Source organism: Pollicipes pollicipes, unplaced genomic scaffold (genome assembly GCF_011947565.3).
Source record: "Pollicipes pollicipes isolate AB1234 unplaced genomic scaffold, Ppol_2.1 Scaffold_1600;HRSCAF=1878_pilon_pilon_pilon, whole genome shotgun sequence".
Lineage (NCBI taxonomy): Eukaryota > Metazoa > Arthropoda > Thecostraca > Pollicipedomorpha > Pollicipedidae > Pollicipes > Pollicipes pollicipes.
The window spans coordinates 17,109,708-17,127,829 of record NW_023595962.1 but is presented as its reverse complement, the minus strand read 5'-3'; the positions used below and the strand labels follow the sequence as shown (position 1 = coordinate 17,127,829).

At 47.2% G+C, this 18,122-nt stretch overlaps 1 long non-coding RNA gene across 1 annotated transcript; it reads right to left on the bottom strand.

Annotated features, from left to right (window-relative positions):
* Nucleotides 1-1,940: 1,940 nt before the first annotated feature.
* On the bottom strand, nt 1,941-3,269 carry LOC119098604 (uncharacterized). The gene is made up of 2 exons (XR_005094276.1): nt 3,193-3,269; nt 1,941-2,345 (listed from the first exon to the last, which is right to left on the bottom strand). It is a non-coding gene; the product is annotated as an uncharacterized LOC119098604 (long non-coding RNA).
* Nucleotides 3,270-18,122: the final 14,853 nt, after the last annotated feature.

Here is an 18,122-nt window from a genome sequence, read left to right as displayed (position 1 = left end):
ATTTGTACTCCGAAAAACCGTTACAAATCTCATATGCAGGGGGCAGGTATGGTGCACCGCAAGCATGATCTTCTGGATAGCTTCAATCTGTTATACAGACCACGCAACATTTTATATTTCAATGCAAAAATATACTCTGAAATTCAAAGCGTTCGTGAAAATTTTTGCCATTTAAGTCACATACGCACTTTCATTTCGAAAAGTTTAGGAATATTCTCGATCACAAAAAGTGTGGGTAGAGGGGAGTGGAGCTATTCAATGGCTCACGTATTTATGTCAATTTTTAGGTTCCCCAGCCAATATGCTAAGATGTATTGTGCTATGGTTTAATTACCTCAGTTTACGTGTCTGCGCTTTAATGGCAATAACGGTTTTTGTTCTTCCTGAGAACAACTTCAAGTTACTGCGTGTGATGTCTGCGGCATGGCAGCGAGCTGACTATGTAATACCAATTAAGTTTAGTTTTTGAGAGCATGAACGAGAAAAACTTGAAGGCTGCCTACTAACTTTGAATTTAATGGAGTAACATTCATCTCACCTCTCTTCAATATTTTTTCCAGGGTTTTCAGACAACATGAATGATGCAAGTATCCCATGTTGAATACCTAGCTAGTAAGACAGTTAAGATAATCTAGCTTCGTTGCCAGTAATTGCATTGACATTTACTGCTGTGGTGATGCTAGGCTAGTTACGTACTCCCTAGGGGTTTGATAGAGCTTTTCTTTGCTTCGTTCCTAACATGTCTCTGTTGTGATGTTTATGAGAGCTCGTAATGTACAGAATATTGGAATTGTTTGCGTTATCCACGACTATCAGTGCGGGACAAACATGTCTCCTTACAATTTAAATGTTTTGTGAAATATGGTGAAAAGTATGCGTGCATATCTCAATGTGGTGATGGCAGCACCCCATATGCTTTGCTGTAATTTGGCAAATGCTTTCATCATTTTCTGCTGAAAGATAGCAATCTTGTCTTTATTGTTTCAAACCTCAAGCACCACTTTTGTTACAACTTGTACATTCATAACATGACATCCGAAGCAGGGGAAAATGCAGAATTTCAGGACAGAATATGCTATTAGTACCAAGGTGTACATCGGAAAATCAATGTTATTGATGCCGACCTCCTGCCTGTCTTCCTCATAACGTGGGCAACTTTTAAGGAGTCGTGTATTTCCTATAATAAGAAGATGACCTGTCATTTTTCCCGTCGCTGTCATGTTATGTGATTTTATTTGTCGTCAGTGAAATGAAAAGACTTAGCTTCAAAGCAATGGCACCCTATAGAAGCATGATTTTTCGTGTGGTTTGAGTTTGTTTCGGATGCATTATTGGTCGTTATTGGTCGTTTCCATCCCGGTGACTGGTACCATTCTTCCCCCGAAGACCTGTGTTCGCCCCCACACAGTGCAAACACACAGTGATACCATGGATTGGAAAAATGATACCACGGATTTAGCATTTTTAGAAGCCTCAAATAAACTGTCCCTTAGAGCCAATATCAATAGCTTTGTAGGACATCAGTAGACGTGTCCGGTTGAAAAAAACGAGAAAAAAACACAAACATTCCCTCTAAGGTGCGACCGTTGGTATCGTGCGGCGCGATATTTTTGAATGTGGGAGCCAGCCTGCGCCTCTCATCTCATCTGTGCCTGCGGTCGGGCCTCTCATCTCGCTCTCTGCTGCGGCTGGCTGCACTGGCCGCCACACCCGTTCTGCACGCTTCTTACCCCTGAGACGGCCCCACTGCCGTTTGTACACAGAGCAAGTGCAAGTCATACACGGCTTTGCTGGCGGAACGGTGGGTATGTGTCGTTCATGCGGAGCTTCGTTCCGCTTCATCTGCTCTAACACCACGGCGTCTATCGCGAGGCACACGAACGTTGCCATTCGTGGCACTAAGATGAAATAATTGCTCCGTTGTTCCTTAACACGGCCCGTAAATGCGCAGATTTATTTTTGCAGCAGAGATGCAGTTCCAGGTGACGATCAGAGTTAGACAGACAATCGCCAGTTGCGACAGCTGTCATTGTGCAGGACAGGGTCTGGTCACACCGCGGAGAGACAAACGGGATAGCTCTCCCGCTGACGGCTCTCCCTAGTCATATGTTGTGTTGTCAGCAGTGATGGTGGCCATAATGGTGACCTTAGCCGCCGAGGCCGCCGCCATAGCCTTAGTACCGTCTCTGATAATAGCCGTAGTCCCTTCCGCCATATTGGCCGTAGCTCCTTCCGCCAAAATGGCCGTAGCGTCCTCGGCCGGAGTATGAGAAACCGCCGCCTCTGCTGCCGTAGTGGGATCCGCCTGCCGAGACCGCACCAAACACGGCCACCAGCAACAGCATCTGAAACAGGAACAACACACCGTCGTATAAGCTGCACAATCATATTGGCTTGTCCGTTGAAATCATAGTTCGACGAAATTATTGAAAGAAATGCATACATGTCAACTCATCGAAAGTAGTGCTGCAAGATAAGTGCAGCCCTCATCTTAACTGCAGGAAAGCATGCTTGAAGTCTTATCCCATAACAGTATTTGCAACGTCGCAGCGGAAAAACGAGGAGGACATTGCAAGGAAAGGGAGTTAAAAGGAAGAAAACAAGGGATCGGGTGACGTAAAAACCTAAGAATGGCGGAAGGGACGAAGGGATGAATGGATTGATGAACGTAGGAGGGGAGGAACTGAGGGATTGATTCAGGGAGTGAGGGAAAGACGGGGGAATGGAAGGAGAAAGTGGCTGAAGGGCTGCAATAATTTAGAGGGTGTTGGGAGGCTACACGTCGCGGAGGGACATGAGAAGGGAGAAAGATGGAGATCACAAAAAAGAGGGTAAGGGGGAAAGAGAGGAAGAGGGAGAAAGACACGGGGATAGAGAGACAGGGAGGGTGAGAGGCGGTGAGAAACAAAGAGAAGGGGAGAGAGGGGGAGATATCTTTTAAAATATTCGTCGATTTCTGCACATCATCTCGCACAAGTAAACATAGGTCGTGGTCCCTTACATCTGCTTCACACAATTAATGACTCCCGCTATATGGCACTGTTAGCTCAAAACGTCGTCGACCATGGCCTGTTAAAATATTCCAACGACACGTGAAAAATTTCCGAGTGCATGAACCAGTGAATGTCTTCTCACGGGCACATTTGTCACTCAAGATTCACTCCAACATTTCATTCTAACATTTTTACTTACCAGTATCTGGAAGTTCATCTCTGTGCCTTGCGAACAAGTGATCAGCAGTGCGAACAGCAGCCAAAAGCATACACACTGTCCCGCAGGTCGTCTTATATAGGGCTATGGCAGCTTTCAGTGGGGCACCGATAAACACGTTAATCCGGGTGGCAGGAGGGCGTTTGACCGCGAGCTTAATTTCAGCCGCAATGCTGGAAAACCCATGAATCACACCTGAAAGAGGCCGAGTTGTAGTGATGTTTTCTGTAGGGGAGAGGCGGGAGAATTGGGATGAAGGAGAATGGGGACACGCAAATATGTTAGAGATGGGCAGCAGGAATTCTTCGGAAACCTGTCTGAGGTCTTGAAACAGACGCGAACCTCAGGTGCGAGGAGTTTAAATTGAGATGAAACTGGATTCACGACTGTACAGAAGCCTGGAAAAGTCATTGCTGGGAAGAGAGACAAACAGATCGGAAAGGTGACCTCTGCGGAGAGGGGCGAACTTGTCACGATGTGTGTCGCTGTGACTGCCACTGGGGCATACCTTCCCCCTGCCTACGTCTCCTCAAGGAATACTCTTCGGGAGAATCTGATGGAAGGCACCACGGAATGATTGCTGCAGCTGTGTCACAGCAGCGGGTGGATGACGCCTGAAAACTTTGAGATGGTGATGCAGCACATTGTGAAGCACATGGGGGCAAGCAAGGACAATCCAGTCGTCTTGGTGCTCGACAGTCACGTCAGCCATGTCAGCCTGAACGTGTTGACGTAGGCGAAGGACAATGGAGTCTATCTCGTGACTCTACCTCCTCACACGAGTCACAGGCTCCATCTGCTCGATGTCACCGTCTTCGGTCCGATGAAGACAAGCTTCAACAAGCAGGTAGACAGCTGGATGCTCCAAAATGCGGGTAACTTCATCAAGCTTCTGAACATGGGGAAGCTCATGGGGCAGGCGCTGATCCGCTCGGCCACCTCAGTCAACATCCTGTCCGGCTTTCGAACGACAGAAATCTGGCCACTGGACACTGAAGTCTTCACCAAGGATGACTTCCTTCCCGCAGACGTCACCGACAGACCAGCTCCCTCAGCGACTGCAGGAGCGTCAGGGGTGACTGATGATGACACACACGAAGCGGACACACAAGAAGTGGACACACACGATGCAAACACACATGAAGCGGGCGCACACGAAGATCACACACGAAGCTGATACACACAAAGAGGACCGCGTCGAGAGTCCGGAGCCTCCTTCCCTGTCAAGGAGGCCGACTGATTCGGTTGACCTGCTCCTGAAAAGGCCACCATTTGCGAGCAACAAACCGTGTGCAGTTTCTGGGCCGTCACGGGCTCCAACTGAGGTCCAAGGAGGTGACCCACTCAGCCCAGCATCTCCTGCAGTCCGGCTTGTCTCACCGCAGGAGTTTCGTGGATATCCGAAAGTGAGTTATTTTTATCCCAATTGCTTCCTTAAACCGATAATGCAGCATTGGCAAAGTGACATTAAACAGTCCCCAGATCGCCCACACGATCCTTAAGAAAACATTGTTCATTATTGAACTGTCTTATATTTTCATGATTATAAATTTCCTGTCATTTTCACCTTTCTTATAGTTGTTCATTTTTGTTGTAATTCTGTCAAGAAATAGTTTTTTAATGCATAATTTTTGATCCCAAAGGATCCTCCAGTGAGCCATGTTATCCAATACCCATGCATATGTTCCATTACCGTATCCTTCCACTTCCAGGTCCTCCATCTTTTAAGGCAGGACCCCCTGGTCCCCCATCTTTTAAGGCAGGATCCAAAGTGGAGCCGAGTCGGCGAGGGCCAAAAAAGCAAAGACCATGATATCTATGAGTACACCAGAGCTGCAAAGAAAAAAGAGAAAGAGGAGAAGAAGACCTGAAAGTCGCAAGCCAGACACGAGCGTGTGTCAAAGCGACTGTTCGATGCTAAAAGGGACACCGCTAACACGAAAGGTAAGAAGAGGAAGCTGGGAAGTGCAAAGGTCTTGCCAAAGGCCTACGATCAAGCGTCGTGTCTGTACTGCGAGATGCAGTATAGGCTCAGCCGTGAATCGTGCATCCAGTGTACAACATGCAAAAAGTGGGCGCGGTTGCCGTGTACCGACACAGCAACCTGGCAGGCACAGTTTGTATGTGACGTTTGCCGAAACTGATGATCCGCTCATCCGCTATGATCTGATATGATCCGCTGTGTCGCGGGTGTCGCATTGGTTGCGCTGATTTAACGTGATTAGTGCGATGTGTAGGAAGTTTTGTGACCGTGCACGTTGTTAAATGGGTGCCTAGGATAGGTACTGATATTGTTTGTCATGTGATCCGCTGTGTTGCCATTCACGCATTGACGAAGTTTTGTGACGGTTGCTTTGCCTGTTTTGTGCTTAGACTGCCGAGACTGTGAGTCCTACGATTCGCTGTTCTACAAGTTATGCATTGGCTGTGCTGATACGTGATTGTGCGATGTGTAGGAAGTTTTTTACCGTTGTCGTTGCCTACTATGTGCCTAGACTGCCAAGGTTGATAGTCATGTGATCCGCTGTGCCGCAAGTAGCGCATTGGCTGTGACGATTTAACGTGGTTATTATGACTGCAGGTTGCGTGGTGGTGTCGTCTGGTTGCTGTGTAGACTGCCGGTATTGCTACTAGCCGGATATTATGTTAGAAATACCTTCCCGTTGATGGGGTATTTCTGCCCAAAACAAAATGATTATTTGAAGGTGGAAAAGATATCCTGAATTCACGTTCTAAGATGTGTCTCAGTTTGAACACGAGATAAATGAATCTCATATGCTACCATTTTCAGCTGAAGGAAACGTTGCCACGACCATTGCCAAGATCCTGAGCGCAATTGGATGGAAATGCAGTGCACTCATTTGACCATTTGCATTTTAATCATAGAACATGCAGCCAGCAGAAATGTTGTTCCAATGCTCCTTAGAGTGTCCCAATTCATATTCACGTTTGTCCCGATTCTCCTGCATGCGTCCCGATTCTGCTGTAAATGAAAGTCTTTGTTTTTGCTCCACACGCGTCGTATCCTACCACACGATGAAACTTACTTATTAGTATGATGCCAATAAATATCCAATATATTCATTAGTATGGTGCAATGTTACCTAGCTTTCATATTTTTGCTGCGACGACTCAGCAAAGTTGAAGTTCCAAAGGTGTCCCAATTCTCCCGCCTCTACCCTACTATAGCTTGCTTGGAGGCCTTGAGATTCTTGTAACGTAGAACTCTCAACAGCCTGCAAAAACTGTAATGTGTGCCTTATATGTCGCTGTAGGTGTGCGGAGGTTGTAAATGTTCGTGATGTCCGAAATTAAGTCTGTTCTTAACTGGCTTTTAGCAATTGTCTGCTGTGATAAAATATATGGAAGTGTGCGGCCTTAGTTGCATCATCTCATTGCTCACAGGTAGGTATCACCAAGCAACAGGTTCTTCCATACCGTTGATGTGACTGATTGAAAGCAATCCAAAACAATTGCCCATGTTTTGGTGATAATTCAGCCGGCAAAGTACACATCCTCACTGACGATAAGCCGGAGCCGTGACCTGGATGATGAGCGTGACCATAACTGTGCAGACGTTGGTGACCCAAGCGTTAGCCGCGATAATGACCACAGTGATCAACTCGCCGATGTCGGAGCAGATGATCCAGGACCAGGGCGTGACGCCCAGCGGACAGAGCAGACATGTGACGACCGTGAGCAGATGGCTAGGGACAGTGGACAGAGTGACGGAGATTCTGGCAACAAGTTCACTGCCCTTCCCTGAAGCGAGCATTCTCGGCGCGTCAACCACTCACAATGCAGAGGCTCAACAGAAGACCCCATAAGCTTCAGTTCATGTTTGCTGAGGCTCAAGTCAATGCGGGCCAGAGTACGTTTTGAAGCATCTATATTTTTACATGCTAGGACAGTTTTTTCTGGAAGTCAGCGAAGAGTGTCACGGCGGTCGCCTTTGTTGGCTGGAGCCGTGAACACTGTGCAGCGCCCGTAGTTGGCTGTCTGCCAGCAATAGCATCGATCATCTGTCCGGCATGCGTTGCCGTAAGATAGCCGTGGATAGCAAACGCCGCGGTGGTAATGTCATCCAGCCCCTAATTAAAAATGTGAAAACTGCATCAAAGTGTGCGCTGCCTGCCGAACTTGCGTGTTTATTGTCAGTTTTCATCACTCGTGCGCTTTTGTTTGCAAAGCTCGTCCGTCTGATCTCAAATGCTGCTATTTGGATCTCTTGGCTTGTGGGCCGGCTGCTGGCGGCAGTAGACCGAGTTGCGTACTCTGACCAGCAGTGGCATTCACACTGCACTTGTATATAGCTGTTATGCGGCACTGCATGGGTCATTGAGACCTTTCGGTTTGTTCGTCTGTGTCTCGTGCATTCCTTAGGAGCGCTGCCGCTGAATGTAACATTCAGCAAAAAGGTGGCTGACGTGTTGTCCGATATCATTGACAGATTGGGATGGATAGATCTTTCTCTTTCCTGTCCTGGCGTGGCTTTGGGATGAATTAGGGACTCTTTCTAAGGAAAGAAGACGCAATCCGTCGTGGCGACCCCCACGTGGCGGATTGCGGGCAACTCTAACAGCCACGCAAAGCCTGTTGATAATTGCTCTTTACGGGGCAGAAATGGAATCTTAGCATATTTCTGGCTGGAACCTCCATACATAACCACACAGTGATGTGTTTATCATGTAGTTCTGGAGTTAGATATGACATGAACATGCATCTAAATCTTCGTTTGAAGAAGAGATGTATGGAGAGAATACCGATTATTTAGAATCTAACGAACTCAAGTAAGGTTTTTTCTTCGAAACAAGGACGTCATATTCGCAACGTGCCGATCATTCAGTGCTTTGTAATGATATACATATATATATATATATATATATATATATATATATATATATATATATATATATGTACAATGCTCACGCATTTCTAAAGCTTCAGAAGAACATGGCGGGTTTCATGCCAAACCTGACTGAATCGGGTCTAGATTAGATGGTAAGGCCGTTGCATGCTTGATGATGGAATTTCTTACGATGCTAGGGAAGAACCATCAGAAGCTAAGTTGCTCATCGTGATTTCGACTTATCAGCTCAATTAACTGCACTTGCCCTTCATGCGTTGGTCATATTGTTCTCAGTCGTCTGAAGCTCTCTTTATTCAGAATAAGTGTCCGGATGAGTCCCAGCACTGCCAAGCAGGCACCGGCAGCTGTTGCAACTAACAGCTGCGATTAGAAAGCTATGAGTTTGCTGAAGGCATTCCGTAAAACGTTCTCGTGGTAGGAGGCCAATTATCAATGGGTGAGCGTTTGGAGCCTGACCAGATGGTGCAGCAGCGTGCGCTGCATGTAGCACGCAGCACGTGCAGTGTGCTCGCCTGAGCGTCACGGTTCTGCATTCTGCGTCAACAAGTGGACTGAAAGGAAGCTGATCCCTACCATCCATTGCGCAATTTCATGTCATCGACATAATTTGATGGCGGAAAGTTCAACGAGCCGCAATGTGCACCACAGTCCATCCTGCTCTCTGATGTCACCTGCCGTAGGCCATACCTGTTTAGGAGAAGTAGCGACCGCCAAAACCGACTCGAACTCAACCTGCCACCAACAGGGGAACCAGAAGGCAGACGATCTGTCCAAATAAGCCATTGGACAGACCAAGTGATACAGGGTCAGTCAAATACTTGGTTATTTTCAAGAAATAGTTCAGCACACCCACTTTTTACCATTCTTACACCTTTCAAAAAAGCGCAATCATTAGTCTTATTACAAACCAGTGGCGTAATTTTTTTTTCGGTTGGTTGAAGGGGTGACTTTGGTTCCTAACTTGAGCACCAGCCCCCCCCCCCCAATTTGAGAAAAAATAGGGCAAAATCTGGAGAGTAGCCCATTTGTTGTGGAATATCTGGAGGAAATCTGTTGTTTTTCAGTGCTCAGCCTCCCCCCTCCTCCCTCCAACAAAACAGAGACACAGTCTTCCAAAACTATGCCCTTGCTGCACGCGCATCATCTCGCATCATGCCAACCTGTGAAGAATATCAGCAGAAGTCCGACAGCCTTAATTCTGTTTTTTTTTCTCAGTTAAATGCAAGACAAGAGGATTGCTAATCATTCGTACGTGGTTTCCAAGCTCCAGGTTACAAGACTACCTAGTTGACAGCTTTGGAAGACTCCTTTTAAATTGACAAAGCTGTTGGCGAAGTAACGATATTCATTCAAAATAAAAGCTTTTTCTTGGATCAGCTTTTTCCAGGACTGTAACTGAAAATCACCTGCTTGTGTGGTGTGGTCCAAGCACTCACATATACTAGACTAAATGACGGCATTTGGTTCTTACACAGCACTAAACTTCACCCAGGAACTAAATACACCTGAACATTGCCAGAGTCCTGTTCCTCACTTTTAATGCATGTATCGCACATGTATCTAACATGCCCAAGCTAAGTGGAGTCAAAAATTGATAACCACAAACATCAGAAGTGGAACCAGCAATTCCATTTAACAGAGGATTTGCTGACAAGTCTGGCCCAACCACCCAAGATCGATAAAAATACGCACGCATATGCATTTACATATTTACCTCATTTACTCCTCATACAATACTGGTGGTACAATACACCACCAATAATGTTATCATTTTGACGTTAAACAGACCTGTTGAAAGGTCACTCTATAAGTGAGGTAATGCTTTGGAGGTGTTTCGAACAAAGACCAGAATGGCTGCTTACGACTAATTTCAACCATATCTGACGATCACGACGAGTAGTACCCTCCTGCTGCGTTCATCGGCTCTGTCTTACGAATACCACAGAGAAATCAATGACACGTCTATCAAATATCTAACGTCTAAGTCTAATCAAGTCTAAGCCTAAATCAAAGAGAAGTTCCTAGTGCATATAAATGCGTGCTTTGATCTGTGCTACTAATACCTTACGCCAGTGACAAACTAGGGCTGAACAAATATGTTCATCTTGTGTTGGTATTTTTCCTTCTGCTGCATTTAAAAGAAATTATAACTGTTCTTGAGTGGCGAGGAAATGACAAGTGTTTGGCTACACCTGCGGTCGGCCCATTCGTGATTTTACCAGCCGACTCTCAGGGTTCCTAAACTAGACAGCACAAAATACTGACAATGATCTAGATATGGGGATTCATCTGGCTACAAGGGCATATTTTGATTGTTGCGATGCGACTGATATGAGGTGGGCGGTGACTTTCAATGCACTGCGACTTTGCGAGCGGCATTCGCATCGAGGTGTCATGAATACTTGCCTAGAATTGAATTATTGAGCCTTGTCACTTCGTTGGAGGTGCCGTGAATCAGCATCCTGTCTTCATCGACGAGAGGTATTAAAGGGGCAGTTCCACATTTGAAGATATTGAGGTAGGCATGGCACATGATGGGAAAAGCATTACTGCAACTATTGGTAGGCTTTCAATGTTCAAAAACGACGCTGAGTAGCAAAATTTCAAAAAATTGCAAAAAATGCGCCCCATTACGACATCGTTTGATGGTGTCATGGAATGGTTTTGTGACGACAGCAATACCTGGCAGCATCAGATGCTTCGAGGTGTTCTTTAGGTCTGGCTGCCAGAATCTGGCAGCAGACCTACAGAATACCTCGAAACATACGAAAGCTGACCCTAAGCGGCCATTCTCGTGGAGGGGGACTGTGTCGAGCGGCGGATTAGTGGGTGCTTTGTTTATGGATTTGTTGTCTTGGTGCTGGCCTTAAGAAAAACTTTGTTGACTTGTTCGACATGCTCAACGTAGCGGTCGCCAGCTTTTATGGCAGACTGCTAGTACCAAAGCACGATATGCTGTGCTGTTGCTGTCGTTGCTACGCTGTTGATTTTTTTAATACGGTATTGTTGACCCATCCTTGCTTGCAATGCTTTAGTCCTGACATTTATATCATGTGATATGCACAGTGGTGACTCTCTTTGTGGTTTATAACCGAAAATGCAGTGTCATACGAAAATTAAAGGGAATGTTCCACATTTGAAGAAAATGAGATAAAGACCAGATATGATGGGAAATACTTACTTGTAACTATTCGCAACTTCTCAAGGCTCAGCCAGACCTAAAGAATACGTCGAAACGCACTAAAGCTGACGCCCGCCGGCCACTCTGGTGGCGAGTGCTGTGTAGGGTGGACGGCCAGTGAAGGGCTTGGTTGTGAATTTTTGTCTTGGCACTGGTCTCAGGACAAATTTTGGTGTACAGTTCGACATACACAACGTAGTGATCGCCGACCTTTATGGTGGATTATCAAGAATCTGCACCATGAAAAGCACGATATGCTGCGAAAACCGTCATGTAGTGTCGTGAATCTAGCAGAAACCTGCCGAGGACTGCTGAAGATGTCAATACTGAACTGTCGACCTGTCCGTGCCCGCATTGCGGTAGTCGTGACATTAATATATTGTAATGTACGCAGTATTGGCTTTCTTTGTTTTGTTGTAACTTAAAGTGCAGTCACATGCAAAAATTAAACAATGTATCTGTAACGTTGGTATCAACTGATCACCAAATCATTATTTCTATGGTGGTAAAGATGGTAAGGAAGAGCTACCCAGAATGCTTCTCTTGCGCAGGATTATTTATGCAGTCAATAGTTAGCCCTGATACAATCATTGTGGTGTTGTGGCATTCCGCCTCGCACTAGTCCTTTGGCAGCGTTAAATCCGCTGTTATGTCATTCTTAACTTATTAGCTGTTTTCTCATATGCTTGGCATATAGCAGTCAACCAATGTGGTACATTGTGAAATGGCACTGGTCAGCATTGTCATTGTGGCCTACTCCATTGCTGTACTGTGGCATGGCATAACAATGATAAAGCTTTGTACCGCCATCTCCCGCTGCTTTCATAATAAATTTAATCATGAGAAGATGGGTCAAGTGTGCATTCTTGTATTAACTCTCCATCTGACATACGACTGGCCAGAAACACAGTATACAATATACCGACCACTTTCAGTTAAGCACACAACCAATAAGTGTATCCACTGGTTCAGCCTGTTTTGTGAATCCCCAAAACGTGGGTAACACATGCAAACACATCTTTGGCAAGGCACATTCTGCATCCAACGATAATGGAAACTAACATTTCACTCCCCAACAAACATCACATGACATTCCACCAGGAGCATCCATCCTCAATGGAAAACGCCTAACGCCCGGGCGAGCAAAGTGGGGTTAGCTAGTCCTGACCAATGAAAACTACTGGAATCAGCCGTGTCGGGTGTGACTGTCCGCCAGGCTCTCTCGACTCTCGTCCGACCGATGTCCGCGGTGCACATTTGGGTGCGCCACACCGCAGTGCTCCGACGGACCAGTGACGGTAACCTGCATACCCTTGTCCACGATGGCCTCGGGGAGCGGGCACATGTGCAGAAATGTCTCGACATCTTCACCAGCCACAGGATGCACTGGTCGGAGATACGGCTGTAGACGCGAGACGTTCTGGAACCATGCAACAAAGTTGAGTCATAACAAAGTCACATTGGCATCCATTACTGTGGATTTTCGTTGCCGACAACACGCTTCCCAGAAAAGAATCATTCTGACAACAAGCAAATTAAAAAGCTTTAGCAAAAGGCAAAAAAAATAGCATAGACACCAAATTACAAAAAGCTTTCACCACTTAGTTACACCAAGCCGCCAAATGATGACGTCCTTTTACTCTGTCCAAACCATTTTCAATACATAAATTTCTGGGATCAGTATCCAAAATAACGGACCCTCGTATGCGCCTTGAGCACATTTGATCGTAGGACTACCGTTTGTAGAAGAATTACGACCTTCATTCATGTGCCACATTGCTCGGCAGAGTCCACGGCGCCCTCTGACATCCACTGGCCTTGAGCGGCCACTGCCACCGGGTGCAAGCCATCCCAGCCATAGGCAAAATAGCGAGCAACACCGCTGTTCCCGCTTACCCACCGTCGCGTGTGCTAAGACAGACATACAAACTGAGGCGGACAAATGCTACTGGGAGTCACCGCCACGTACATAACATTCATTGCAAGCTTTGGAGGGTGCTCATTGTAATCACAATCTTTTGCTCGTTCTGTGAAAATGAAATAAGAACTTTCTGGACTGAGCCGAATCTCTTAAAGGGCGCGAATAGTTAAATGCTGCTTTTTACATGCTCACAGGACAACCAACTTTTTCCTGACCACTAGCCACTATCCTGAATACCACAAATAGTCAAACCCATGACTACACATTACTGTTTTAAAAGTGATGCATGTACTTCTGTGCTGGATTATTCAGTGCACCCCTTGCAGCGGTCAAGCCACGCAGCGCGCCCGCGGGAAACCGTCGTTGGCGCCGCGCGGCCGCCCTCCCCGTCCGCGTCCAGCACCCTTGGGTAGCCGCCGGTGGCACCACGCGGCCCCCCCCCCCCCCTCGACCCCGTACGAGCCCAGCACCCTTGGGAGCCGCCGGTGGCGCCACGCGGCCGTTCTCAGTCCGAGCCCTGCGCCTGGGGGCGGCCGCCGCTGGCGCCTTGCCGCCGCCGCCCCCACCCCCGCCCCCCTCCGAAACCAGAGCCCGATCAGCGTCTGTATGTTGAGGCGTGGCAGCTCTGCCAACGAGTGGTACGCCCACGGCACGCAGTTGAGCAGCAGCGTGATGCCGAACACGATCCTGCGGACGGGCGGCGAGCGGGGGCTCAGTGGAAGCACCATCGGCGCATTCCACAGCGCCCCGACCCCACCCACCACGGCATGCAACGGAACAGACGTCTCAACCGACCGCTGAGCACAGCGGTTTCTCTTCTGTGGGCACAGGCATTGTCAATGACCACGATTACGCTGGCCGCGTTCACCCACTCCACTGATTGCGAGTAGGACTCAACGGCACAGCCTTCCGCACACAACACATCATCAGCCGATTCAAACGTGACAATATTCCAAGTTTGGTACATGTCACGCCCAAGTGTGTTTCTATCAAGTTCTAAATCTACAGCGACATCGAAATCGCACAAATCGGATGCAAGAGAGCGACGGCCCGGTGCCGGCAGCGCGGCGGCAGCTAGGCATGGCTCGCCCCAGGCACAGCGTCAACGTCAGGAGCGCGTCGAGTCCCCACTTTTCGCCGCCACTTCCAGACTTATAGATTCGGGCGTACCCAGGCACGCGAACACTGCAGGGGTGGGTCAGATGCCAACACAAGACGCTGATATGGACGGTCGGAGGTCAGCGTCTAAACTGGTGTAGGCGGTCTGAAGCCAGCGCCGGTGCTGGTACAGGTCAGCGACGCAACACAGGCAGGACAAAAAGCAGTTAATTGGGTGAAATATGCAGTATATGTTAACTTCTTGAATTAATTTCCAGTACACGATGAGCGGCATATGCTCACTTCATTACATTATGCAGACACTTTCTCAAAAATGAAAACAGCGTTAACAGCAACAACAAAGCACCCAGGTGCCCTGCTCACCACACAGCGGGGAACACCAAATCACAGCAATACCGATCAAACGACAGGTGCTGCACAATCCCGGTAACAATGCCACCTCTTGAAAGAGCACCAGGCGTGAAGACAGTGCCATTGCAGTGTTAACCATGGCACGGACAACCATCAACGCGGGGCCGGCCCGAATACGGCTCATGCGCGAGGGCCACCATAGCGGCCGCAGGTCACCCACCGAGTGTGGTGAGCGTCATGGAGAACACCTGGACACCGGAGCCGATCAGCACAGAGAGCAGCTGCCGTGCCGAGGCGGACGGAACACGTCGCCGTACACCAGCTTCTAGCCAAACCCCTCCTGAGAGTCGTCGCCCGACTCGATCTGACGGGCAGCCCGCCGACTGTCACTCCCCAGCCCCGGCCGGGGACGGCTGTGACTCCCTAGCCCCGGTCAGGGACAGCTGTCATTTTCCAGCCACGGTCAGGGACGGCTGTCACTCCAGGTTCTGACCCAGCCGGCCTCAGGCCCGACAGTTCTGCTGCACGCGGTCTACAAGCTGATATTTTGGAGAAAGTTGCGTCTCTTATGGTGACCCGTGAGTAAACTAATAGAAACTCTCAGGCTGTGCCGAGCGTCCTTGAAAATATTATGTAAACTCATAGGCCCTGCCGGACGTCCCGGTAACAATTTTCGAAGATGATGAAAAGGATCAGATGGATTGCTATGCGATGAAAAAAATTATCGCGGCCGAACGGCATGGTTTTCATTGTACATATTTTTGTAAATCGCGTATTGCGTGGGGGATTGTAGCAGCGCGTTAAATTTAGTTATATTTACGTCTAAGATATTATGATTTGCCACTAAAACATACATGCCTCTTTACGCTCTTGCTATTTTGACTGTTTTTAAAAGACATTGTTAGCAAACGAAAAAGTTGTGAAAGCTGCTTGTACATGCTGAACTCCTAGTAGGAATGCAAAGCTCATCTGCCAGTTATGTTAATGTCGATAGCCATCAGTGGTCCTCGGCAAGAAACTCAGTGCGAGTTTCATTTTGGCCCTACTGGTTCATGCGAGCGTGGTTGGTATGCATGATTACTCTTACTTGTAGAAATTAAGTTCAGCTAACCTAAATCGGTGTGGGACTCACCCTTCTTTTATACTGAAGGCCTGGTGCGGCTCACAAAATTAGATTTCACACAGTGCACCACACCTGTATTTTTGTATTGCCTTGGCTTATCTGTATGGGCATTATCACAGCAATGTACAAACAATTGTCTATGTTCATGACTTCCCCAGTTTACGCCAAACGACATCGGTTTGCAGTATCAGCAGAATTGCTAGTGCTGATTTAGGCCATTCTGATGGTAACCTTTGGTGTGCCCTGAAATGTATGCTTCATTGTGGCTTTACGACGCACTCAGCTGCTCAGGCTACATGGCGTCGCATGCCTCTCACCCTGGCAGGAAGGGCGGTCACCGCGGGAAATCGAATCCCGTTCGTCTGGTGCCCTGAATTGTCTTCCTATTAGCCGCATGCATACATTTCTACTCCGAAAGGTTGTTACAAATCTCATTTGTAGGGGGCAGGTATGGTGCACCGCAAGCATGATCTTTTGGATAGCTTCAATCTGTTATACAGACCACGCAACATTTTATATTTCAATGCAAAAACATACTCTGAAATTCAAAGCGTTCGTGAAAATTTTTGCCATTTAAGCCACATGCGCACTTTCATTCCGAAAAGTTTAGGAATATTCTCGATCACAAATGGAGTGTGGGTAGAGGGGAGTGGAGCTATTCAATGGCTCACGTATTTATGTCAATTTTTAGGTTCCTCAGACAATATGCTAAGATGTATTGTGCGATGGTTTAATTACCTCAGCTTACGTGTCTGCACTTTAATGGCAATAAAGGTTTTTGTTCTTCCTGAGAACAACTTCAAGTTACTGCGTGTGATGTCTGCGGCATGGCAGCGAGCTGACTATGTGATACCAATTAAGTTTAGTTTTTGAGAGCATGAACGAGAAAAACTTGAAGGCTGCCTACTAACTTTGAATTTAATGGAGTAACAATCATCTCACCTCTCTTCAATATTTTTTTCCAGGGTTTTCAGACAACATGAATGATGCAAGTATCCCATGTTGAATACCTAGCTAGTAATACAGTTAAGATAATCTAGCTTCGTTGCCAGTAATTGCATTGACATTTACTGCTGTGGTGATGCTAGGCTAGTTACGTACTCCCTAGGGGTTTGATAGAGCTTTTCTTTGCTTCGTTCCTAACATGTCTCTGTTGTGATGTTTATGAGAGCTCGTAATGTACAGAATATTAGAATTGTTTGCGTTATCCACGACTATCAGTGCGGGACAAACATGTTTCCTTACAATTTAAATGTTTTGTGAAATATGGTGAAAAGTATGCGTGCAAATCTCAATGTGGTGATGGCAGCACCCCATATGCTTTGCTGTAATTTGGCAAATGCTTTCATCATTTTCTGCTGAAAGATAGCAATCTTGTCTTTATTGTTTCAAACCTCAAGCACCACTTGTGTTACAAATTGTACATTCATAACATGACATCCGAAGCAGGGGAAAATGCAGAATTTCAGGACAGAATATGCTATTAGTACCAAGGTGAACATCAGAAAATCAATGCTATTGATGCCGAGCTCCTGCCTGTCTTGCTCATAACGTGGGCAACTTTTAAGGAGTCGTGCATTTCCTATAAAAAGAAGATGACCTGTCATTTTTCCCGTCGCTGTCATGTTATGTGATTTTATTTGTCGTCAGTGAAATGAAAAGACTTAGCTTCAAAGCAATGGCACCCTATAGAAGCATGATTTTTCGTGTGGTTTGAGTTTGTTTCGGATGCATTATTGGTCGTTATTGGTCGTTTCCATCCCGGTGACTGGTACCATTCTTCCCCCGAAGACCTGTGTTCGCCCCCACACAGTGCAAACACACAGTGATACCATGGATTGGAAAGATGATACCACGGAATTAGCATTTTTAGAAGCCTCAAATAAACTGTCCCTTAGAGCTAATATCAATAGCTTTGTAGGACATCAGTAGACGTGTCCGGTTGAAAAAAACAACGAGAAAAAACACAAACATTCCCTCTAAGGTGCGACCGTTCGTATCGTGCGGCGCGATATTTTTGAATGTGGGAGCCAGCCTGCGCCTCTCATCTCATCTGTGCCTGCGGTCGGGCCTCTCATCTCGCTCTCTGCTGCGGCTGGCTGCACTGGCCGCCACACCCGGTCTGCACGCTTCTTACCCCTGAGACGGCCCCACTGCCGTTTGTACACAGAGCAAGCGCAAGCCATACACGGCTTTGCTGGCGGAACGGTGGGTATGTGTCGTTCATGCGGAGCTTCGTTCCGCTTCATCTGCTTCAACACCACGGCGTCTATCGCGAGGCACACGAACGTTGGCATTCGTGGCACTAAGATGAAATAATTGCTCCGTTGTTCCTTAACACGGCCCG